Raw genomic sequence first — 23,891 nt, 5'->3', positions numbered from 1 at the left:
TCTGGCTGCAGTCCAGGCGGACAGGCCCCGGCGCGGGCGGCACCGATTGGGCCCCGCAGTCCCAGTGGGCTCGTGGGCACAACTCCACTCTTCCTCTGGCCCACCTGGACCACCACAAACGAGGAAAGCAGACCTTGTTTGCTCCCTAAGTTCATCAGCAAGAGAAAAACATCACAGCTAGAGTTCATTTAAACACTAGCAAAGGTGCTCAACACTTTCAGGCCTCTAGCCCTCCCTCCCCCACTTGCAGGAGGTGAGTAACCTTCACCCCCTCTAAGCCAGCCTCCTCCCCAAACTAAATTCAACACCACATACCACACACCACACACACGCACGCACGCACGCACACCTGTAGCCAGTATAAGGATATCACTTCCAGGAGAGGTGCCAGCCATACATACTCTCAGAATAATTCTTTGTTGGTCTCATTAGGAAAGCTTTTTAAATTGTCATAATGCAAGAAGAAAAAAATTCAGTAGATCATGACCTCTGTGATCTAGGCCTAGGTTCCTCCCAGAGACACTTCCTGGGATTCTGTGACAACAATAATGTAGTTTTTGTTTGTCCAGAGCTGGGACAGATTGCTGGAGGCCAGATTTCAGGCATGGCTGGAGCACAGCCTAGATTAAGTGGAATTTACAAGGTCTGGCACAGCAGAAAGACCCCTTCAGTCCATCTCCACTTCACAGCCTTTCAGCTCCCCCCACCCCACCCCCTCCTGGGACAAGAGACACAGATAACCACCACCATTCTCTATCAGGCCATCTTAAAAGACTGGTGACTCTAAAGGCATGATTAAGGTTTTAAGAAACTAATTGGGATCTTGAAGGGTGTGGGGGAAAGTGATGTATTTATTTCTGTATTTTACAAATGGGAAGGAGTTTTACAACCACAATGGATGACTAGGGCTGCCTTGCCTAGACCAGGATGTTTCTGGAATCAAGAGGCCCACAGAACCCAAGACAAGCCTGGCCATAAGGATCAAGCCACAACAGGCTTTTCAGGGTTTACTTGCCCTAAGCACCAATTGGACTTTTTGGGATGAAGGCTCTATTATTAAAGAGGCTACAAGTCACAACGCCCTTGTCCCATTAATAAGAACTTAGCTATTTAGCACAATTTTTGTGAATTTCAAGTCAACTCCAGGGAACCATCTGTTTCATGTAAGTTAGGTAAACAGTTAAAACAGCATTTCGGAAAGCAGGCCTGAGCCTAGCCACATACCAAAATTACAAGTGTCCCCAAAACATGTGTGTGTGCATGTGTGTGTGTATATGCAAGCATGCATGCATCAAATGTAAAAGTATGAAACAAACCCAGTATGGGTCAACCCAACTACCTATACAATCCCCACTTGAGAGGAAGAGAGCTAAGAAGTAAGCAAGCAAGCGATGGGGAGGGGAAAGCAGGTACCCGGCGGCGCCATGAATGGTTCTGCCTGGGCTCAGCTCCCACGTGGAAGCAGGAAGGCTGTGAGAATGGAAAAGGAAGGCAGTGCCACAAGCAGGACCTACAACAAATACTCGTTGTGGGTGACTTTTCCTAAAACCATACTGAAAGCACTACTTTAAAGTAAGGGGAGGAAGAAAAACAAACACAACTTCTTCCTAAGACTTCTGATGCCACGGTTTCTGGTGCTGGGTTTTTTTTTTTAAAGTAAAACATTCCTGGAAGAACTCTTACCATTTGCTTTTGGAATCTTCAAAAAAAAAAAAAATACATCTTACTAAGAAGAGAAAGCATGGCATTCCCTAGCAGCTCAGAAAGACCACCTTCTAAGAAAAACTGTGGAAGGGAAGGACGCCAAATTTTCATACCCAACCACAGCAGATGAATGCTAGGCTGGTTCCCATATCTCGGGCTGGGAGGGCAGCTCAGGCTGGTTCTGAGCTCCCCAGCAGTCCGGAGAATAAAGTTGAAACTGTCCCTTGGCTCCCATGGTCAACATTCCTCACAAACAATGGCCTGGCTCTCTCTCCATTGTACATTCTGTATTCACTTGTGAATCCCTCCTTTCCTACACAATATGCAAAGCCCTTCTTTTTCAGACAAACTTCTGAATGTCCAAGTGCAGCCATAATTTAGGCTTTCAACATTAATAATGACAGCTAAAAGCAAACTCTAGATTAGGCCCAAACATTAATTTGTGAATATCACTAGAATCACATTGATGACTTTTGGGTAGTCTGCATTAAATCATGACCAAAGAAGCACCAAACAGCTTTAAAATGACTCGGCTTCTTTTTTTTCTTAAAGCAATTATTAGATACTATTTCCGAATCCAGAGACCTTTTTTATTTTTAATCCCTTTTATAAGACCAACACATATTGCTTTAAATCTAAACAGACAAGTAAAAAGTAACTTCAAAAGATGGGGGTGAGAAAGCTTTGCATCCTTCTTTCCAGGGGTGCTGTAACTTTAGCCTGCAGCAGTCAGTTATGATGTGGTTCCCAGCTGGAAGGGGAAACTGATCTCTGGCCAGGCAGGACAGCCAATCCATCCCAGCATTCAGGTGCCTACTGAACTTTTCTGTGGATGCAGGTATTTCTGAGCTAGCAAATTCACAAGGGAGATTCTTGGGGAGACATTCCCTCAAGATATTTCATCAAATGATGTCATTTCTATTAAGCACAAAGGTCATCTTTGTGAAAGTTCAAACCACACTCTCATTTTTATTTTATTACAAAAACGTGTTCCGCCCTCTGTAATGGAACCATCACCTAGACATGGAAATATTACCTGAGTTGTGCCATGCCCAACAGATAAAATTTCCTTTCCTAACTACATGTTGCAGGAATACTTATTTGTGGCCCACATTGGGACTTCTGGCTTTCTGATGAGAGAAATATTAAGAGAAGCCTATGATACTCTTATATATTAGAATGACAAATAGTTAGAAAACATGACAGCTAGGTTCATAATTCTACTAATGTGTAAACTCTTTACAAAAATTTTTTTTCTTCATTTAGGGAAAGCATTAAGTGCAAAGGGTATAATTTTGCCTTCAAAAGATTCCTGGCATCAGATCTATTAAAAGTAGAATTCTGGTAATACATCTCAGCAGGACCCTCCTCTCCCTGAGAAGTGTCTTTTTCTCCCCCCCCCCTTTTTTTTTTGCCAGTCCTGGGCTTGAGCTCAGGGCCTGAGCACTGTCCTTGGACTTTCTCAAGGTTGGAGCTCTACCACTTGAGCCTCAGCACAACTTCCAGCTTTTTTTTTTCCTATGTATATGGATGGTACCAAGGAATCGAACCCCGGTCTTCATGCATGCTAGGCAAGCACTCTACCACTAGGCCAAACTCCCGGCCGCACCCCCCCTTTTTTTTCTTTAACAAGAATTTCAAACAGAGCAAGTCATCCAAGTTCCCTTTCCCTTAGTATTTTTAACATTTAATACTTAAATCTAGTCTACTTCACACACTCGCTACCTCCTTACCTGACTAGCCACTAAGAGCCTTGGGAACACTGCTGGTCAGGTTTGTGGTTTTTGTTTGTTTGTTGCTATTTGTTTCCTTACTTATATTGGGATCATTAAGTCACATTCTAGTCTCAGTAATAAGATTTGTTTTCCAAGTCAACAGTGAATTTATTGATTATTCCCTGAAAGGGTAACTGATGGGCGAGTTAATAATTATTCTGCTAGCAAGTTTTACTGTTTCATCTTGTGTACAGGGCCAGATTAACAATGCCAGGGAAAGCAAACTCAACTAGGCAGGGACAGGAACAGGTGTGCCCAGTCTTAAAAGGCCAAAATATCTCACAAAGTATGTCCTGGGTGTGTTTTTACAATGGCAGTCGTGTTTGTTTTTCAGTAGCCAAACTTTACTTTCTTAACTTTAAAGAGACACACTTTGCAAAAAGTTTCTTCACTGAGCTGATGACTAAATCCCACACATGAATTACAACTCATGCCAGGCAAGGAAATGCATTTGGGAGACAAAAAGGGTTTTTTTTTGTTGTTGTTGTTTTTAAATCACAGTTAAGAAAAAGTATTCACCCTCCCCCATGAGAACACCCATTCAAGGGTCAGTTTCAAAGATCCCAAGTGAAATCATAAATAACTCAAAGGGCTCAGTCAGCAGAGCACACCACCCCCTCACTCCTCTCCATGTACCATTACCAAAAGAGGGTGGGCAGCTCACCCTTTTTAGATCAAGTGCCTTTTCTAAACAAGAAAAAGAAATTTAAAAAGTACCTTGTAAGGTTCAAAACAAGCTTGAAGACCTTTCAGTTCTTTCTAATAACCACTTTACACAGGGATGTAAACTGGGGTCCCTTGCCCCCAGGGCACAGAAAACCAATCAGGGCCATAAATTCCCAATGCCTTCAACCCTCGCAGCCTTGTACTGGGGCAGAGTGGGGGAGGGGAACACCCAACACCAACACTTACACTAAACCTCAGTGCTCCACGGAAATATGCTGGCTTATTTCCTTTGTTTGGTCATGTTATACTTGATCAAGTGTGAACGATTACACTGACTTCATTAAAGGCAAGCGCATTCACGGCTAACATCCAACTTCAATGGCAACTGTAAGCATATTTTGCAAGAGGGAGAGCCTGCTTCTAGCTAGAAAGCTACCATCTCATTAACTTTTCTTCTGAGGGCAATAAAAAGGGCACTGGGGGGATTTTCCAGGAGTGTGTCAGAGCCAGACAAAAGGATATTCAGTGTTTCAACTTCAGGATACAGCCCAAGTTAGGTTTAAAAAAAAGAAAAAAGAAAAGGAAACCTTATTCCAATATTAAAGCTGCAGTCGCTGAGGATGTTGAATTAGCATTTTAAATACTAGTTTGTAATTGCTTTTTAGAAGTACTCTTGGAAATCAAGTGATTATAAAAACAAGATCCTTTAAAGTCCCATTACCTCGAGATGTAAAAAATTTACAGAATAATGGCAACATTTCAAAACAGTAAAATTCTTCGAAATAGGAGAAAACAAGCTAGTTAGTTCTACTTTGGGAACCTAGGGATCTTAAAGAGTCATTTTTAAGCTGTCTTGAACAGCTCGCAGAGAATTTTGAAAAAGTGGTGCCATAGTTGATGTAAAACTCTGAAGGAAGAAATACTTTGTAGTCTTCCCAATAGAAGATCCCCTCAAAATCACGCATACCAGATAAAAACCCACCATTCTCTAGATTATCCCAACAGGATTACAAATAAAGCACTTAGAAAATTTCCAGTGCGTATTCTAGACTCAAACTGTCAAGCTACCAGCATCTGGCTCTCTAAGAACTTAACCCGATCTCCAGTATAGAAAGGAGAAAAAAAAAAATCTCTTTGCCCTGGGTAGGGCAAACGAGCCCGGCGTGACGACGTAGGCCGTGCCAGCAGCCTCCACCGCGAGCAGGCGCGCAGGCAAGCAAGCGGGCTTTCTTGAAAAATTCCTCTTTTCCCCCCATAAAATCCTGAACGTTGGGTCCCTGGGAGCCAACTGCTGCTCGGGCCGCCTCCGGAAAGTAGGGGGTGGGGGTGGAGAGGGGAGCCACAAACCCTCGCGCGCGCCCGCACACCCCGTGTCCGCGACCATGGTCGCCAGCGGAGAGCCAGCCGCGGGAGGCGGTGCGCGCGCGGTGTCTCCGCGCGGCCCGCGGCCTCCGAGCCCCGGGGCGCGGCGTGGGCTGCGGGCGGCCGGCCATGCCGCCGGGCCTGCAGCTGGGGAAAGGCCTGCGCGCCGCCCCAGCGCCCGCGATGCCTGGGCCAAGTCGCCCGGGGCGCGGGGAGGACGCCCGGGAGAGAAAGAAAGGCGCTTCCCTCGGCCGCGCGGGTCGGTCCGGCCCCGCGGAGGACCCGGAGGAGGGAGGCGGCCGCGGTGGCCGCGCCGGCCCAGCGCCGCGCCGGGTCCCCGCCGCCCAGGGCGCGCCCTACCCAGCCCCTCCTGCGAAACTTTTTCCTTTGGCTTCGCCCCACCCGAAAAGTGCGGCCCGGGCGGGGGAGGCGGGCGGGCCGGGCTCCCGGCGGCGGCGGGCGGCTGGCGAGGAGGAAGTGGTGCCCGCGGGAGCGCGGCCGAGCAGAGGAAATGCCCAGCCCGCCCGGCCCCCGCCCGCCGCCCGGCCCGCCCAGGACCCCCGCCCCGCCGCGACTTTGGCGGGCAGCACTCGGCGCGGCAGTGGTGACGGCGTCGGCAGATGTGGCCCGGCTGCCCCAAGGAGCCAACAATGCCGGGCCAGCAAAACAAAAGGGCTCCACTTCGCCTTCTTCCCGGTCTTTCACTTGCGCTCTCGGGGCGCCGCGCGGGGCTCCCACGGCCGACAGGGGCCGCGCCCCCAGGGGCCCGGAACCACGCGTGCCCCGACTTCCCCGCGCGCCCCCTGCCTCCCGGCCGCCCCCGCCCGCCCTCCCGCCCGCCCGCCCGCCTCGCAGCCACAAGGCCCGCCGCACCCCGGCGTGCTCGGACTCGGGGGTCCCCGGAGACCCCGGCCGTATTGTCCCCGCGGCGCGCCGCGCGCTCCGCAGGGGTCGCCGGCGGCCCCCGCGCGCTCACCCACCGAGCTCGTGGAGCCGGAGCCCGGGGCGCCTAGGAAACCGTCGCCGAGGCGCCGCCGCCGCCGCCGCCGCTGCCCTCCGGACGCCGCTGCGCTCCGGGTTTTTCTTTCCTTTTATTATTTTTTTTCCAATCCTGATGGGGAGGAAGGTGACCGCCTACTTCGCATTCATCAACTCTCATCACAACAACAAAAATCCTGGCGCACCCCGAGGCCAGCGGGAGCGGCCGGGGTGGGGTGGGGGGGAGACACGACCCCAACGCGCCGCGGGCCCCACACCCCCGCCCGGCTCCGGGAGAGGGGGGGGGGCCTCGGGCCGGGGGCGCGGACCAAAGATGTCCTCGGATGCCGGCTCGGTGTCCTTCGCCCTCCGCCTCCCGGAGTGGCGCAGTGAGGCGCGGGCACGGCGCCCCCGATCGCGGCCGCAGGTGAGGCGGGGGCGGCGGCGGCGTCCACCCAGCCCCCGGGCCCCCCCCCTTACCTCGTCCTGCGCCGCCGGAGTCCGCTGCGAAGGGCGCCCACCCGGGAGGCGGCGGCGGCGGCTCCCGCCCCTCCCACCCCACCCGGCGGCGGTGGCGGTGGCGGCGGCTGGCGGCCCCCCCCTCAGCGCGGCATGGCTCCCGGCTCGGTCCCTCGCTCCTAGGGCGCCGCCGGCTCCTCCGGGCCGCTCCCGAGCCACCTTAAAATGACACACGCACACAGGGACACACACACAAAAACTTAATCTCCCCGGCTCCCCGCCCTTCCCCCTCCCGCCTCCCTCCCGTCCCCTCCCCTCCCTCGCTTCCCTTCCTCCGCCTCCCCTCGCCGCCGAGCCTCTTCCTACTTCCCCGCCCGCCCCACCCCCTTCCCCCGCCCACCCCGCTCCGACCCCCACCCGAGTCCGGGTCGCGCGCCCGCCCGCCCGCCGGCCGGGGGGCCGAGCTGGGGGTCCCCGGCGCGCGCTCACCCCCGCGGGATGCGGATTCCAACTTGGCTCGGCGACGGAAGGTCCTGGGCGCCCAGCGCCTCCCGGCTATTTGCTCTTCTTTATTTGTTTTCTCCTCCGGGGAAGGAGGAGGAGGAGGAGGAGGAGGAGAAGGGAGAGAAAGGCCGGGGAGCGGCGCGGCGCGGCGCGGCGCGGCCGCGTCTCCGGAGCCCGCGGGCGGCGCGGCGGCGAGGCGGGCGGCGAGGTGAGGGTCGCGGCTCGCGCTCGCCGGGTTTTTTTTTTTTTTGGCAAAGGCGGGGTCTCTCTTTGCAAACCAATGACACAACCCCACATGGGCCGGTCTCGCCCCCTGCAGATCCTCCGCACTACAAATCGGCTCTCTCGGGGGATTAGTGGAAGTGCTCGCGGGCGCGGCGGGCGGGCGGGCGGCGTGGGGGCCGGGCGCGGCGGGCGCTCCCCGGCCCGGCCCGGCCTCGTCGGGGGGGGGGCGCGGGGCCTCTGGGGCGGGGGTCCCGCCGCGGCAGCCGGGGAGTCCGACCGCCCTCGCCCTCCTTCCTCCTCCGCCCCTTCCACGTGGGGTCCCGGGCTGCCGGCCACGTGGGGGGACGCGAGCCCGGGCGGGCCTCGGTGCGGCCCTCCGGGGTGGCCGGGACTCTGGAGGGCCCTCGCCACGCCCGCGGGGCCGACCACCCCCTCTCTCGGCCCCGCGACTCCAACTTCCTCTCGGGGCCCCGCTCCCGCCGCGGCCGCCCGGCGAGGCCCCGGGAGGCGGCGAGGGTTCGCGGAGGCCGCCCCTCGCGCGGGAACTCGGCGCGGTGCCGCCCTGCGCGGCCGGTCCCTAACCAGAAGCGAAACCCACTCCGCGTTAGGCAGTGGCCCTTCCTGGCCGGGATCGCCGGGACCCCGCCGGGGTGGGCTCCCCCGGCCCCCGGCCCCGCGGGGCGGAGGCGCGCTGCAGCCGGGCACCGGTGCCCCCTCCACGACCCCGAGCCCACCACGTCCAGACCCCCTGCGATCGGAAGTCTGAGCGCCCCACGGCCGTCAGGGCCCGGCCGTGCCCGCGGCCGGGCAACACCTGGACTGGATTCCAGGTCCGTGACGGGCGGCGTCCCAGCGCCATCCGGAAGGGCGCCGGGGGCGGGGGAGGGCGGCGCCCCGGGACCCCAAACTCTCGCCCCTCTTCCCTGACTTGGACCACGCGTCCTTCGAGAACCTCGGTAAGGGCGGAACACGGCCCTGGGGCTCCAGGGTTTTTCAACCACGCGAGACGTAGGGAAGTGAATTGAAAAGGAAAGGCGCGGGAAGGGGGCTGAGGTCCGAACTTCTGGAGGCCGCAAGAACCGCCATGTCGCCAGCCGATTCGCGTGGTTGGACCTCCTGGGCCCCATCTACCTCTGTGACCAAAGGCACTGCGAGCCACAGCGGGGCGGGGAGGCCCCCGGGGCCCCAACCCTTTCCAGCATCCTAGGGAGCGAGGTTCTTGGTCTCTCCGACTTCATGTCGGTCTGCTGCGCCTGGCTGGTGGACATGCGCGGCCCCGGCTCCTGCGGTGGCTTTAGAATTGAACTCGAGTTGAAAGCAGGTGGGACACCTATCTGGGGTAGGAAGCCCAGGAGCTGACCTTTTTTAACCCCTAGGTGTGTCTTAAACACGTCTTTTTTGCACCACAGTTACAAGGCCGGGCAGGTCAGCTCGCCAGATTCCGCAGTGAGTTTCTTTGGGTGGGAGAATTGCTAGGCGCTTTCCCGCTGTGTTCCAGCGAGCTGCGCCCCACGCACTGGTCTTTGGGGGCTCTCCTCTCCCTCGCAGTTTTGCTTCTGCAGGACAAGGAGGCCCAGGCACAGACTGACCCCGTACTCTCCAAACTATGGAGCCCTGCTTTCCGAGCTCTTCACCGCAAGCACCGGTAAGGTGTAAGTCAAGATTTCAGACTTTTGATCCTGAGCCTATTCTCACCAAGAAACCACCAAAAATTTAGACTTTCATGTGTTGTATGAATTTGAATTCTCCCTTAGAAAATATTACCTTCTTTTTTTTTCTGTTTTGAGAACATTAAAAAGAAAGCATCTTCAGAGTGTAAATTTATTTCTCACTTCAGCTTGACTCATGAATTCTTTCAGATTGTAATCTTTTTAAAAGTACACACACAAGGAACATTGACCTATAGGCAGAATCCAACAGCTCTTTCTCGGGGGAAGATGCACACATGCCCAGGAAGCACAGGAAAAGATGCTCGGCTTCACTGCTCATAAGAGACATATAAATACAAACCACAGTAAAATCCCACGTCAGGTCCATGGGGATGGCTCTTATCAACAAAACAGAAAAAGCAAGTATTGATGAAGATGTGGAGAAAAGGGAACCCTTGTGCACTGCCGATGGAACATGACATGGTACAGCCTCTGTGTTAATAGGCCAGCAGTACCTCAAAACGTTAGACATAGAACTGATGAAACAGTTCCATTGCATATGCCCCAAAGAACTGAAAGACCTCAATGGCTTTATGTATGTGAACCCATGTTTATAGAACCACTTTTTACACTGCCAAAGGGTGGACATAACCCTCTTAGCCAACAAGGATCAATGGATTAAAAATAAAATGTGGAATAGTATTCAGCTGTAATAACAAACGAAATGTGGACACTTGTTACGTATAACAGATGAACACTAAAAGCAAGTGGGGTGCAAAAAGATCATAGTCTCATTTAAATATAATAAAAAGCAAAATCATAGAGGAGAATGAGGGCCAGGAGCCTGGCCTTGTGGTAGAGTACTTGCCTCACATGCACGAAACCCTGGGTTCAGTTCCTTGGGAATACACAGAAAAAGCTGGACGCTGTGCTGTAGCTCAAATGGCAGAGTGCTAGCCTCGAGCAAAATGTATCCAAGCCCTAAGTTCAAGCCCCAGGACTGGCAAAAAAAAAAAGACTGAAAGGAGGAGGTATGGCTTGAGCTTGAGGGGCCCAGCCTGAGCAGATGCCAAAGCCCTGGACATGAAAAACAGTGGTATTTACACAATACTGTGTGCACGCTTGGTGATAATAAAATTGTGTACGTATGAATCGAATCTAACCAGTGATAGAGTCCTTGCACATGCCCTGAGTTCACTTACAAAAAGCTCTGAGTTCCATCCCCAGCACTGCAAGAAAAAAAAATGAAGAATGAAATAATCATTACACCAGGTACGTGTTAGTATAATATTAGAAAGTTGCTTTTCTGGTGGGCTTTCAATTTAGGGCCTCAAGTTTCTTAGGCATTGGTCCCTCAGTTATATTTTCAAATAGTGTGTGACCCGCCTGCCTGTTCCTCCGGAGTAGCAACCATCTCCTGCTCATAACCATCCTGTGCATGTTTGTTGAGATGGGTGGCTCAGTAACTTGTTTTTCTAGCTGGCTTTGAATCTCAATCCCCATCCGTGTCTCCGGTATAGCTGTGATTGTGGGCCTGATTTTAATTTTTATTATCCAACCAACCTCGTATTAGATTCATATTTATTTCTATTTTGGAAGGTTTTTGTTTATCTAATTACTAGCCTTCTGTATGATCTTTAAAGGGGGTGGGAGGAGCTGGGTGCTGGTAGCTCATGCCTGTATTCCTAGCTACTCAAGAGTACATCTAGAGGATAGCCGTTAATAGCCAGTCTGGGCAGAAAAGTCCAAAAGATACCATCTTTTAAGAACTAGCAAAAAGCTGGGCTGGAAGTATGGCTCAAAGAGTAGAGCACCAGCTGAATGAGCAAAGTCAGTAAAAAATAAAAAAGACAGGCATGGTGTGGTGAATTTTTAAGGTTCTAAAAAAATCAATTTGATAACACAAAGCCCTGATAATGATTCAGAGTAGTAGATAAAAGCCCCTCATATGCTTTCATCTGAGGAGGAAATAACAGAACGTTATACCTGACACATCTTTTTCTTGTAAATGATCTGTAATCACTTTTTCCTAATGGTGTAAGTAGAAAATACTACTTTTTCCAGGCTGTGTCATTAATCAGACTTGGGAGTAGGTGGAGCTGGAAATGTACACAGTGCTCTTGCAAGAATACAATGGACCTTTTCTTCATTCTGGAAACTCAGGTCATCTGCCCAGAACCTCCATTCCCCCTTGATCTCTTCTGGCTTCATTTTGGCTCTTCTGACCATTCTAGCTCTGCCCCCAGAGCCACTCTCTCATCCTCTGAAACCCCCACCCCTTTTGTGCTACTCCTGGGGCTTGAACTCAGGGCCTGGGCACTGACCCTGAGCTTTTGTGCTCAAGGCTAGCACTCTCCCACTTGAGCTACAGCTCCACTTCCAGGTTTTGGGGTAGTTTATGGACAATAAGGGTCTCCTAGACTTACATGCCCAGACTGGCTTAGAACTTCAGTCCTAAGATCTGAGCCTCTTGAGTAGCTAGGGTTATAGGTATGAGGCACTGGTGCTCAGCTTACATCTGCCTTTTCATTTCCAGATGCCTGTGTATTCCACCCAGCACCTTGCACTCTACGTAGGCCATTGGTGGTGTGGGAGGAGGCATACCCGCCACCATACCATCTGCCTAATGCCTTCCTCTATAGCCTCCTTCTAGGATAGGAGGCAGACAGAAAGAGCTGGTCCAGAGTCTTGGTCAACTCCTAGGGTTTCTGCCACCTCTTTCTTCACACTTGCCAAAAGAACAAAGTGGTCAGGCATGGTGATTCATGGGTCCAGGAGGTAGAGATGGGAAAGAACCACTGTCCAGGCCTGCCTGAGCATAAACACAAGGCCTTATTTGGAAAAACTACTAAAGCAAAAAGGGTTAGGAGTGTAGTTTAAGTGTTAGTGTCTGACTAGGAAGCACAAGGTCCTGCATTCAAGCCTTAGCACTGCCAACAAGAAAAAAGATGGCAAAAAGTGCATCTCATTTGTCTTCACATCACTAAAACTGTGATTGTGATTCTTGTTGCTTTGGTTCATACGAAACTCAAAGGCAAGTCTAATGCTCAAGAATGCCAGCCTTAGCTGACGCCGGTGGCTCACTCCTATAATCCTAGCTTTTCAATAGACTGTGGTCTGAGGATCACAGTTTGAATTTGTCCTCAGCAGGAAAGTCCATGAGACTTTTTTTTTTTTTTTTGGTCATGGGGCTTGAACTCTGGGCCTGGGTTCTGTCCCTTAGCTCTTCAGCTCAAGGCTAGTGCTCTTCCACGGAGCCATAGCGCCACTTCTGGTTTTCTGGTGGTTAGTTGAAGATAAGAGTCTCATAGTCTTGTGCCTGGGCTGGCTTTGAACCTCGATCCTCAGATCCTCAGATTCCAGTCTCCTGGGTAGCTAGTACTCACTGGTGCGCCATTTTCCATAAGACTCTTATCGCCAGTGAATCACAGAAAAGCTGGAAGTAGCACTGTGACTCATGTAAGCAAAAAGGACAGAGCCTAAGCCCAGAGTTCAAGCCCCAGGACCAGCCAAAAAAAAAAAAAAAAAAGAATGCCAACCCTTCTAGTGTTGTGTTCCAAGGAGCTACATCTTCCTCCAGGGAAACAATGTATTCTTGCTATATAGAGAGCTATAGGGAGGAGGTGCTTATGGCTCTTGAAAAAGTATTATTGTCTCTGTTCATTCTAATACATGCCCTAATAATACAAACTAAGGAAAGAAAAGCCTCACAAACTCTTCTCCTCAGGTATACAGAAGGTACAGGGGTTGCTTACAACATGTTGGAAGGAATTTCTCACTTCCATTTTTAGACCAATTTCAGGATCTATGGGTGTGTATGTGTGTCTGTCTGTGTGTCTGTGTTTGTCTCTGTTGTTCGGGATAGAATCCAGAGCCTCAGGTATGCTAGGCAAGTGCTCTGCCTTGAGCTACATCCCAGCCCCTGCACTGTAGTATTATATGTCTGTTGTTCTGTAATGAAGTTGATGAGGAAATACTCATAGATACACACAAAACTCAGCTGTGCCAGTATCCTTGACTGAAGGCCAGAGACATGGTGTAGAGGAAGATTCTGTGGCGGAGACAGCAGCTGCTCTCAGGGTCAGTAGTCATAGTTTGTGACCTTGAAATAGTGTGATTATTTAATCTGTTTGAGGTTTTTTTTTTTTGTTTTTTTTTTTTTGCCAGTCCTGGGACTTGAACTCAGGGCCTGGGGGGCACTGTCCCTAGACACTTTGCTTAAGGCTAGTGCTCTGCCACATGATCCATGGTACCACTTCCAGCTTTTTCTGTGTATGTAATAACGAGGAATCGAACCCAGGGCTTCATACATGATAGGTAAGCACTCTACCACTAGGCTATGCTCCCAGTCTTATTTGATCTGTTTTATAGAGCTGGTCTCTACGATTTCTTAAATGGGTAAGGGGATAGACAAGATGGATGGATGGATGGATGGATGGATGGATGGATGGATTAGACAAATGGATGGATGGATCACAATATATTTCAAGAGATCTGAATTATACAAGCCATACATGGAAATGGGCAAAGAATGAAATAACCTTCAATTCAAGGCATTAGCATTAGGCTCTAGGGACTTGGAGTCATTGTTAACCTTTATTGTGTTATTTTGTAACTTAAATGTAAAGAGGTAAAACTGGAGACATGGTTCAAGTGATAGAGTCCTTGCATAGCCCCTGAGTTAACTCCAGTACCCATCAGGTACCAGTGACTCACTCCTGTGATCCTAGCTACTCAGGAGTCTGAGATTTGGATAACAGTTTGAAGCCAGCTAGCCCTAGGCAGAAAAGTCCATGAGACTCTCTTCTCCAATTAACCAGCAAAAAAGATAGAAGTAGAATGCGAGTGATCTCAAGTGGTCAAGCGTCTCAAGTGGTACAATATCATCTTTGAGCAGAATAACTAAGGAATAGTGCACTGGACCTGAGTTTAAAAAAAAGAGGGGGGAGGGGGCCGGGAGTTTGGCCTAGTGGTAGAGTGCTTGCCTAGCATGCACGAAGACCCGGGTTCAAGTCCTTGGTACCACATACTTAGAAAAAGCCAGAAGTGGTGCTGAGGCTCAAGTGGTAGAGTTCTAGCCTTGAGAAAAATCCAAGCCCTGAGCTCAAGCCCAGGACTGGGAAAAAAAAACAAAAAAACATGGCATATTTGGTGGGATGCTGGATAGATGACTCTTCTTGTATTATTCCAATCAACTTAGTTTTAGGTTCTAAGTTATTTGAAAATAAAAAGGGCTTTTAAATTAAATATTTTATTATAATGGTGATATACAGAAGGGTACCATTTCATAAGTCAGGTAAAGAATGCATTTCTTTTGGACAATGTCATCCCTTCCCTTGCTCTCTCCCAGTTTTCCCTTTTACAAGTTGTATTGTTGCTTTCAACATAGTTTCTACTGAGTACCACCACTGCATTTGTTTACCTTTTGTTCCTCCATTTCTGTAACCCTCCTTACCCACCCACCCCAAGACAGATAAATGAACGAGCAAGACAAAAACAAAAGAAAAGAAAAACTATTGTTTCCATTTCCTGGAGTTCCTATAGATAAATATTATTTTATATGATCACAGACAAAATCCTGTATTATTTATTATGTCCCAGTGTATTTTAGATCTACCTTCCTCATAGGAGAGAAAACATGAGCTTGGCTTACCTCACTTAACATGATTTGCTCTAGGTCCATCCATTTCCCTGCAAATGACATACTGTTATTCCTTCTAATGACTGTAAAGTCCCACTGTGTATTGGACCTTTTGTGTAGATGTGTGTAATTCTAGGTGTTGAAGCTGGGAGGGCGTTGTGCATGCTAGGCAGGTGCTCTACCACTGAGCTACACTGTCATCCTCCACCCAAAAACCATTGAAAGTAATGGAGAGGGCTGGAAGTGTGGCTTCGTAATAAAGAGCTTATGTAGTATGCATGAAGCCCTGGGTTCAATTCCTCAGTCTCATATATACAGAAAAAGCTGAAATAGTGCTATGGCTCAAGTGAGACAGAGTGCCTAGACACTGAGTTCAAGGCCTAGGACTGGCAAAAAAAAAAAAAAGTAATGAAGAAACTGAGTTTTCGTGGGGTTCTGAGTTTATAAGGGGTTCTTTTCTTCTGTTTGCAGTCCTTCAATGAGCTAGCACCATTCTTCCCCAGCCTTATACCTTCCAGTGATATCTACAGGAACCAAAAGAAGACCCACTGCAACTAGAATCAAAGGCCTCTACACCTTTTGATTTCTCTGTTCCCTGCCTCTCCTGTTTCATTTTAAGAGGAAAACCGAGAAGAACCCAGAGGTAGTGGCCCTAGATCACAATGGCTCCTTTTATTGTGAAGTTGTGTGTGGTAAAATGGACTCGTTCATATACACTTGAGGATTTCAAGGCCACACAGTGCGAGTTCTGGGAGCTGAACTTGGCTGAGTTGTCCTTCTCCTGTCTCTTGTTCAGGGCCCAGCTCTCTCAGGACAGCAATTATCCAAAGCTTTCAGTCTCACCATCCTACAAGCAGATGGAAATTGCCTCATTGAATGGCAGCTAGCATGGCTGTGCTTGTGGTGACTCTAACACTGTCACTATGTGACTCCTATGTAATTCTAATCAATGAATAAATAATACCCCTACACCTCTACACGTGCTGTGGCCATTTCAATCATGAATTAAAAGCTACGTGTTCATACCCAGCGTGGTCAGAGTACCAGGCCCAGTGCTAGAACCTCTCTCACCTCCAGGATTTAATTGGCCATTGGGTCTAAGTTCATCATTTTTTTTTTTTGCCACTCCTACGCTTGAACTCAGGGCCTGGGCACTGTCATTGGGCTTTCTCAAAGCTAGAATTCTACCACTTGAGCCACAGCACCACTTCCAGCTTTTTTCTACGTATGTGGTAATGAGGAATCGAACCTGGATCTTCATGCTAGGCAAGCACTCTACCACTAGGCCAGACTCCCAGCCCCATAAGCTCATCACTTTTATTTTTCAATTAGACACACACACGTACACACAGAGCCTGAATCCTTCAAAATGGAGTCCTTAGGAAAACAAAACCAAGCCTTGTGACCCACAGACATGAATGAACTTACAGTATAATACCAGGAAGAAATCAACATATTGGACCCACTACTGCTCAGCCAGCATTGAAGTTAGGTCTGCTTCAGGCCTGGGCCAGGCCGAATGCTGGATGCCCAGATGAACCCCAGCATCTTAGAAGCTGCACGGGTCCAGTCTTGCCTCACTGAAACCTGGAGGGAGGGAGGGATTCAGAGTCTAGGGTCACTGGAGTGAATGAAGGTGAGGTACCCTTTGGGTACAGTGGAATTCAAGTGGTCACACAGAGCTCAATAGAGCCCCCACTTGGCTCTGCTGTTGCCATCTTAATAACCAGTGGCACTGTCACTTTGTTTCACTCTGGGGCCCATCAGTTAGATAAGTGGCTCTGATGAAGTATTTTACCTAAAATCCTCCAGCCACCAAGTAATAGGCCTAATAGGGAAGCACATTCTCCACCCCACCCCCCAAATTCACCTTGAGAAGCTGACTTGAATATGAGACAAACCGGTCCCATTCTGCCAGGACATCCCAGGGCTCATGCTTGTAATCCTGGCTACTCAGGAGCTTGGGATCTGGACCTGTCCTGCTGTGAAGCCAGACAGAGAAGAAAACTTCACTAGATTTCATCTCTAAAATAACAATCCAAAATCAGGTCTGGGAAGCTCTATGTTTAGTCTTTTGAGGAGCCTCCACACTGCTTTCCAGAGTGGTTGAACAAGTTTACCTTCCCACCTCCAGTGTTCCCACCAGCCTCTGTTATTGTTAGTTTTCTTGATAATGGTCATTGTAACTGGATTGCTAGTTCTGGGGCTTGAACTCAGAATCTGAGCACTGTCCTTGGGCTTTCTCAAGGCTACTGGTCTGTCATTTGAGCCACAGTACCACTTCCGGCTTTTTCTATGTATGTGGTACCGAGGACTCGAGCCCGGGTCTTCATGCATACAAGGCAAGCATGCTACCACTAGGCCAAACTCCCGGCCTCAATGTTGTTTTGGCATGCTTTTTTTTTTTTTAAGTGGCATGAGATGTTGACCATTCTTCATGTGTCTCTTGGCCATTCTTACTTCTTCTGAGAAATCTCTCTTTGGGTTTTTAGCCCATTTATTAAATGGGTTGCTATTTCTTTGAGGGTTATTTTTGGGAGGTTTTATTTCTTGAGCTCTAAGTATGTTAGATTTGAAACCCTTGTCTGATGCATAGCTAGGAAAAAATCTCCAGTTTTTTGGGGCTTTCTATTTATCTTGCTACTACTGGGCATTTATACAATAGACCACAAACACGACCACACCGAAGCTACTAGCACAACTATGTTTACTTCAGCATTGTTTACCATAGCCACGATATGGAATCAGCCCAGATGCTCCCCAGTGGACAAATGGATCAGGAAAATGTATGTGTATACAATGGAATTCTGTGCTTCCATTATAAAGAATGATACTGTACCATTCATAAGGAATTAGAAAGATTTGGAAAAAATTACATTAAAAGAAGTAAGCCAGCCCCAAAGAAACATAGGTTACATGGTTTCCCTCATCTGTTATAACTAGAATATGCCCACGAATCTATAAGTAAACACACTTTTCTTTTTTTTGTCAACAGCAAAAAAAATAAAAATAAAAATACATGTGAGCCGGGTGTTGTGACTCACACCTATAATCCTAGCTACTCAGGAGGCTGAGAACTGAGGATGGAGGTTCAAAGCCAGCCTGGGTACTAACGTCCATGAGACTCTTATCTCCAATTAACCACTAGAAAACCAGAAGTGGTGCTGTGGCTCAGTGGAAGAATACTAGCCTTGAGCTAAAGAGCCCAAGGACAGCACCCTGTCAGAGTTCAAGTCCAACTACTGACAAAAACAACAACAACAAAAAATTACAAGTGGACATGATAAACTATACAGGACTCTAAACATTCACAGAGTGAGAGAAACCAGAGGAGGATACTCTTAGGAGAGGATCACAAAGAATACGAGAATAGGACGTGAATATGTTCACACATAATGATACTGACTGAAATGAACTCCAAGAAATAGAAACAAGAGATTTTTATTATTTTGTTTTTATTTTTTTCCCCTCCTTTGTTACTGTTTTTGTTTTCTGTCCCTTCTGTCTTGTATGTAAGTTTCTGTTTGGGGGAAAGTAAGGGAAGCACAGAAATGGAGGGACCTACTGTGAACAAATGCAGCAGTGATACTCAGTAGACATTACGTTGAAAATGAACTCTATAACTTGTAGCAGTGGTCAAGAGGGAAAAACTGAGAGAAGAGGAAAAGGGTTACACTGTTAAAAAAAAGAAAAAAGAAATGTACTCATGACCTGACTTAAGTAGCTGTCTGTAACTCTTCTGTGTACATCACCTTTACAGTAACAATGTTTAAAAGGCAGGGCTCGGCCAGGAGTTTGGCCTAGTGGTTAAAGTGCTTGCCTAGCATGCATGAAGACCCGGGTTCTATTCCTCGGTACCACATACATAGAAATAAAAAAGCCGGAAGTGGTGTTGAGGCTCAAGTTGTAGAGTGCTAGCCTTGAGAAAATCCAAGGACAGTGCTCAGGCCCTGAGCTCAAGCCCAGGACTGGCAAAAAAAAAAAAAAAAAAAAAAAAAAAAAAAAAAGGCAGGGCTGGAGCAAGCATAAGGCTTTGAGTTCAAACCTCAGTATTGCCAGAAACACAAATACCACAGCAGGTCACAAAGTAGAAAAGTCTGGAAGTCTTTATTAGCAGCCCCTGGAGTCCAAGGGGAACCCACACGAGTATAAAATGTCGTCTGGTCTCTCATGAGGCCGCCTCTTTGCATGCCAGGGTTGAGTGCTATCCTTGCAAGGTTCATTTTGCTGGAGCAGGGCAGGCTCGTAACACACAGCTTTCTAGATGGATGAGCAATGATGACTAAGGATAGACTCACACAGGCTATTCACGTCACCCAGCAGGCCCATCCATGGTGAGGCTGAGGAAGGGGAGGGGCTGCTGCAGCAGGTATAGGACAGAAATGGATGGAGGGGCCAGCCGCCCCTGAGCTGTGCAAGGGAGGCAGTAGGGAGTCCCACTGTCGAAGGTATTCAGCCCTGCCTAGAATTGCTTTTAACAGCTAAAGCTGCTGATGTAACATGCAGTCCAGTAGCAAAATGCCCTATTCTCAGAGCTAACTTAGGTTGAATCTGCTCGGCAGGGGATCACCCCTACTTTCTGTCTTCTGGGGAGGTGTTCCTCTGTCCCCGAGGCCTCTTTGGATGGGGATGTTGAGTTACTTGCCTGGGCTCTCAGGCAGGAGGCTATGCAAAGCCCAGGTGGAAACTGCCCTTCGATGGGCCTCCCTGGCTCTCCTGGGCTCTGTGGCCCTGTCATCTGCTGCTTCCTGGTGAGTCGCCCCTGGCCTCTGCATCTCTGGAGTCTTGCTACACATTTAATCTGTGACCTTATGGAACCACAGAGGTCAGCCTGCTCCCAACTTTTTGTGTGTCCTGCTCCAATTTTTCATTTTGAGATTCTTAGGTCTATAGACAAGTTGATTTCAATAATACAATGAGTAACCAACCCCCAAACTACTGCTTGCTTGAACCATTAACGTTTACTCCTGTGCAGTACTGCGTCTTGAGTCATTTGCAAGGAAGTTGCAAACGTCCTGACATTTCTTTCTTGATATTATTTGGATAAACTGCACCCCTAAAGGCCCAAGATTTAAAGGCTTAGTGCTAGTGTTGACACTATTGGGAAGCTTCTAGGGATGGGGCTTAGTGGCAGTCTTTAAGTCTTTGGGGGAGTGCCCTTGGAGAAGATGGTAAGACCCAGCCCCTTTCTTTTCTCTCATGTGCTTCCCAGCCAAGACATAAGAAGTTTTACTCTGTCCTACATTCCTGCCTTCCCCACAGACCCAAAAGCATGGAGGGTGGTGATCACAGACTAGAATCTCTAAATCTCTGACATAACCTTTTCTCTTCATAAGTTGACTGTCATAGGTATTTGTGTTAGTAACAGAAAGCTGGCTAACGTACCTTGTAATTCCTTGAGTATATTATCTAAGAAGAGACTTTCCACAAAACCCTAATATCACGTCATATCTATGAAAGCTAGCACTGCTTCTAAGCTTCCAGCCTGCAATTTCAGTGCAATTTATTGTGTGGTCAGTACACTGCAGTCCACCATGAGCTATTGGTGACAGACACACAACAAGGTAAATACCAAAATTGAGGGCAATATATTAGACATTCGCAAAGCAATCTAAGTGATTTTATTGTATACTATACATATGTATAAACCTATATATGTATATGTATATATCTGTATATTTGCATATATACATTATATATATATATTTTTTTTGCCAGTCCTGGGGCTTGAACTCAAGGCCTGTGCACTGTCTCTGAGCTTCATTTGCTCAAAGCTAGCACTCTTACACTTGATCCATAGAGCCACTTCTGTCTTTTTCTGTTTATGAGGTACTGAGGAATCGAACCCAGGGCTTCATGTATGCTAGGCAAGCACTCTACCACTATACCATATTCCCAGCCCTTATCTATGTTTTTAGGTTTTAAATGTTTTATCAATATTGGGTTTAGACTCAGAGCCTTGCTCTTACTTGGCAAGCACTATACCATTTAAGCTACCCTGTAGCCTGACAGAGTAATTTTAGCTTTATTTCATATAATAATGATAATAATAATAATAATATCTGATGATAAAACAGAGGGTCTTGAATTAAAAGCTAGTTTACACTATGTTGTATGATCCTGCCTCAAAAACAAACAAGCAAATCAGCAGTAATTCTCACCTCTCAGGAGGCTGAGATCTGAGGATCAAGGTTCATAGCCTGTCCCAGCACTAAAAATCAGAAGTGAGACTCTTATCTCCAATTAACCACTAGAAAACTGGAAGAGAGGCTGTGTCTCAAGGGGTAGGGTGATAGCCTTGAGCTGAAGAGTTCAGGGACAGTGCCTAGGGCCAGAGTTCAAGCCCCATGATCAACAAAAAAGCTAAAAAAAAAAAAAAAGCAAACAAAACCTGGGTTTATATTTTATATTTTTACATATTTTGGATTTACCTTCCCGAGAAAAATCACTCTTAACATACTTTTCAAAAGCACTATCTGAGACATGCTACAGTCTAAACACTTGTTTTTGTATTTGTTTCTTTTTAATTGTGCAAGGACTGGGGCTTAAACTAGAACCCAACTGCTGTCCCTTATTTTTTTGCTCTGGGTTAGTGCTCTACCTCTTGAGTTACAGCTCCACTTCTGGCTTATTGCAGGTAAATTTGAGATAAGCGTCTCACAGACTTGCCTCCCCTGGCTGGCTTTGAACTATGATCCTCAGATCTCAGCCTCCTGGTTAGATAGCTAAGATTACAGGTGTGATGCACTAATGTTAGGCCAAATTCCCTCCCTCTCTCCCCCTCCCTCTCTCTCTGTCTTTGTGGATCATGGGGCTTGAACTCTTGGCCTGTGCACTGTCCCCGAGCTCTTCAGCTCAAGGCTACTACAATACCCCTTCAGCCACAGCGCCACTTCTCATTTTTCCAGTGATTAATTGGAGATAAGAGTTTCATAGTCTTTGGTGCCCCTGCTGGCTTTGAAACAAGATCCTTAGATCTCTGCCTCCAGAGTAGCTAGGATTACAGGTGTGAGCCACCATGCCCAGCACAGTCTTGGGGGGGAGTTTGGCCTAGTGGTAAGAGTGCTTGCCTAGCATGCACAAAGACCCAGGTTCGACACCTAAGTACCACATACACAGAAAAAGTCAGAAGTGATGCTGTGGCTCAAGTGGCGAGGCTCTAGAGAGAAAGTCCTTGAGAAAGCCCAAGGACAGTGCTCAGGCCCTGAGTTCAAGCCCAGGACTGGCAAAAAAAAACCCACAAAAAAACAAAGTCTCTGGGCCGGGAGTTTGGCCTAATGGTAGAGTGCTTGCCTAGCATGCACAAAGACCCGGGTTTGATTCCTCAGTACCGCATACATAGAAAAAGCCGGAAGTGGTGCTGAGGCTCAAGTGGTAGAGCTCTAGCCTTGAGAAAGCCCAAGAACAGTGCTCAGGCCCTGAGCCCATGCCCGGGATTGGCAAAAAAAAAAAAAAAAAAGTCTCAAGGTCTTTAGTGCCTGAGATGGCTTTGAACCTCCATCCTCAGATCTCTCAGCCTCCTGAGTAGCTATGATTACAGGCGTGAGCCTCCGCGCCTGGCCAGGCCAAACACTCTTTACCACAGACAATTTGAGATGTGCTGTCTTCCAATTTCCCAAGATGTCTGTTTGCAGCATGCTACTTTGAGCCCAGGATACCCTGCTGGGATATCTTCCTGCTTCTCTTTGGTGGATGGTCTGAATTATCAGACATGAACTTAGCAGGAGCTCTGGATGGAGGATGAGCTTTCAGCCCTCTGGGGCCCATAGACAGTATTGCTCATAAAGCAATAAAAATGTAAGCCCAGTAATCTGACAAATCATGTTCAAATTTCATATGCATGACTTATTGATGAAAATAAAAAATTATAACATCTGTACCATGTTGGCAGAATTGTGTTGAGTAAAGCACATGAGTCTGTGTTCATGTAAGTATGAGCCAAGTAGGAGGTCAGGACATGCTAGTTTGAAGAGCAGGAAACCATAACCGTGGTGCAAGTGCTGGGAGTGGGAGTGGGGCTATGTGGAAAGATTGGTTTCTTGTTTTGGGTTGTGGGGCTTGAACTCTGGGTCTGGGTATCGTCCCTGAGTTCTCAGCTCAAGGCCAGCATTCTACCACTTTAGCCACAGTGCCACTTCTCGTTGGTTAATTGGAGATGAGTCTTATGGTCTCTAGTGCCCAGGCTGACTTTGAGCCGTAATCCTCAGATAGCCTCCTAAGTAGCTAGGAGAATAGGTGTGAGCCATTGTGCCTGGTGGAATGTCTCAAGTAGGAATCAGACGCTGTCTCGATAGGCTCCACCTGGTTCTAAACCATGATATGCCAGAGCTGCTGTGGATTTAGGGACTTCTCAGCCCAGAAGCAGCATGCATTTGTCCAAATATCTTCCCACTGCAGAGATACAATTAAAACCACACCTAAGCTACCACTTCTGCCTATTTACTTTTTTTTTTTTTTTTTTTTTTTTTTTTGCCAGTCCTGGGCTTGAGCTCAGGGCCTGAGCACTGTCCTTGGTCTTTCTCAAGGCTAGAGCTCTACCACTTGAGCCTCAGCACCACTTCCGGCTTTTTTCTATGTATGTGGTACCGAGGAATCGAACCCGGGTCTTCATGCATGCTAGGCAAGCACTTTAACCACTAGGCCAAACTCCCGGCCACTTCTGCCTATTTAAATGGCTGGGTCCTCATGGCTCACTTTAGTAGTCCTAGCTAATCAGGAGGCTGAGATCTAAGGATCTTGGCTCAAAGCCAGACTTAGCATGAAAGTTTATGAGTCTCTTATCCCCAATTAACCACCCAAAAGCCAGAAGTAGACATGTAGCTTGTGTATAGAGCACTAGCCTTGAGCAAAAATGCTAAGGAACAATAAATCCCCTGACCCTGAATTCAAGCCCCAGTACTAACACACACACACACACACACACACACA

At 48.4% G+C, this 23,891-nt stretch overlaps 1 protein-coding gene and 1 long non-coding RNA gene across 7 annotated transcripts in view; one reads left to right on the top strand and one right to left on the bottom strand.

The window, feature by feature from the left end:
- Ctbp2 (C-terminal binding protein 2) overlaps positions 1-7,655 on the bottom strand; it is a 122,303-nt gene extending 114,648 nt beyond the window's left edge. For 3 of the 6 annotated variants that reach the window (XM_090345647.1, XM_090345643.1, XM_090345648.1), the window contains exon 1: positions 6,966-7,210. The gene's annotated coding sequence lies outside the window, so the exon portion shown is untranslated. Of the gene's footprint in view, positions 1-6,487; positions 6,778-6,965; positions 7,211-7,433 lie in introns of those variants that run through there. The other 3 variants (XM_090345644.1, XM_090345646.1, XM_090345645.1) reach the window with 3 other exon arrangements.
- A 1,308-nt stretch (positions 7,656-8,963) lies between these two features.
- LOC150053700 (uncharacterized) lies at positions 8,964-15,596 on the top strand. The gene is made up of 3 exons (XR_016537886.1): positions 8,964-9,119; positions 9,236-9,318; positions 15,435-15,596. It is a non-coding gene; the product is annotated as an uncharacterized LOC150053700 (long non-coding RNA).
- Positions 15,597-23,891: the final 8,295 nt, after the last annotated feature.

Source organism: Megascapheus bottae, chromosome 15 (genome assembly GCF_031878675.1).
Source record: "Megascapheus bottae isolate mThoBot1 chromosome 15, mThoBot2.hap1, whole genome shotgun sequence".
Taxonomy (NCBI): domain Eukaryota; kingdom Metazoa; phylum Chordata; class Mammalia; order Rodentia; family Geomyidae; genus Megascapheus; species Megascapheus bottae.
Note: the sequence above shows the minus strand (reverse complement) of the source record. Positions and strands in the feature narration are given on the sequence as shown.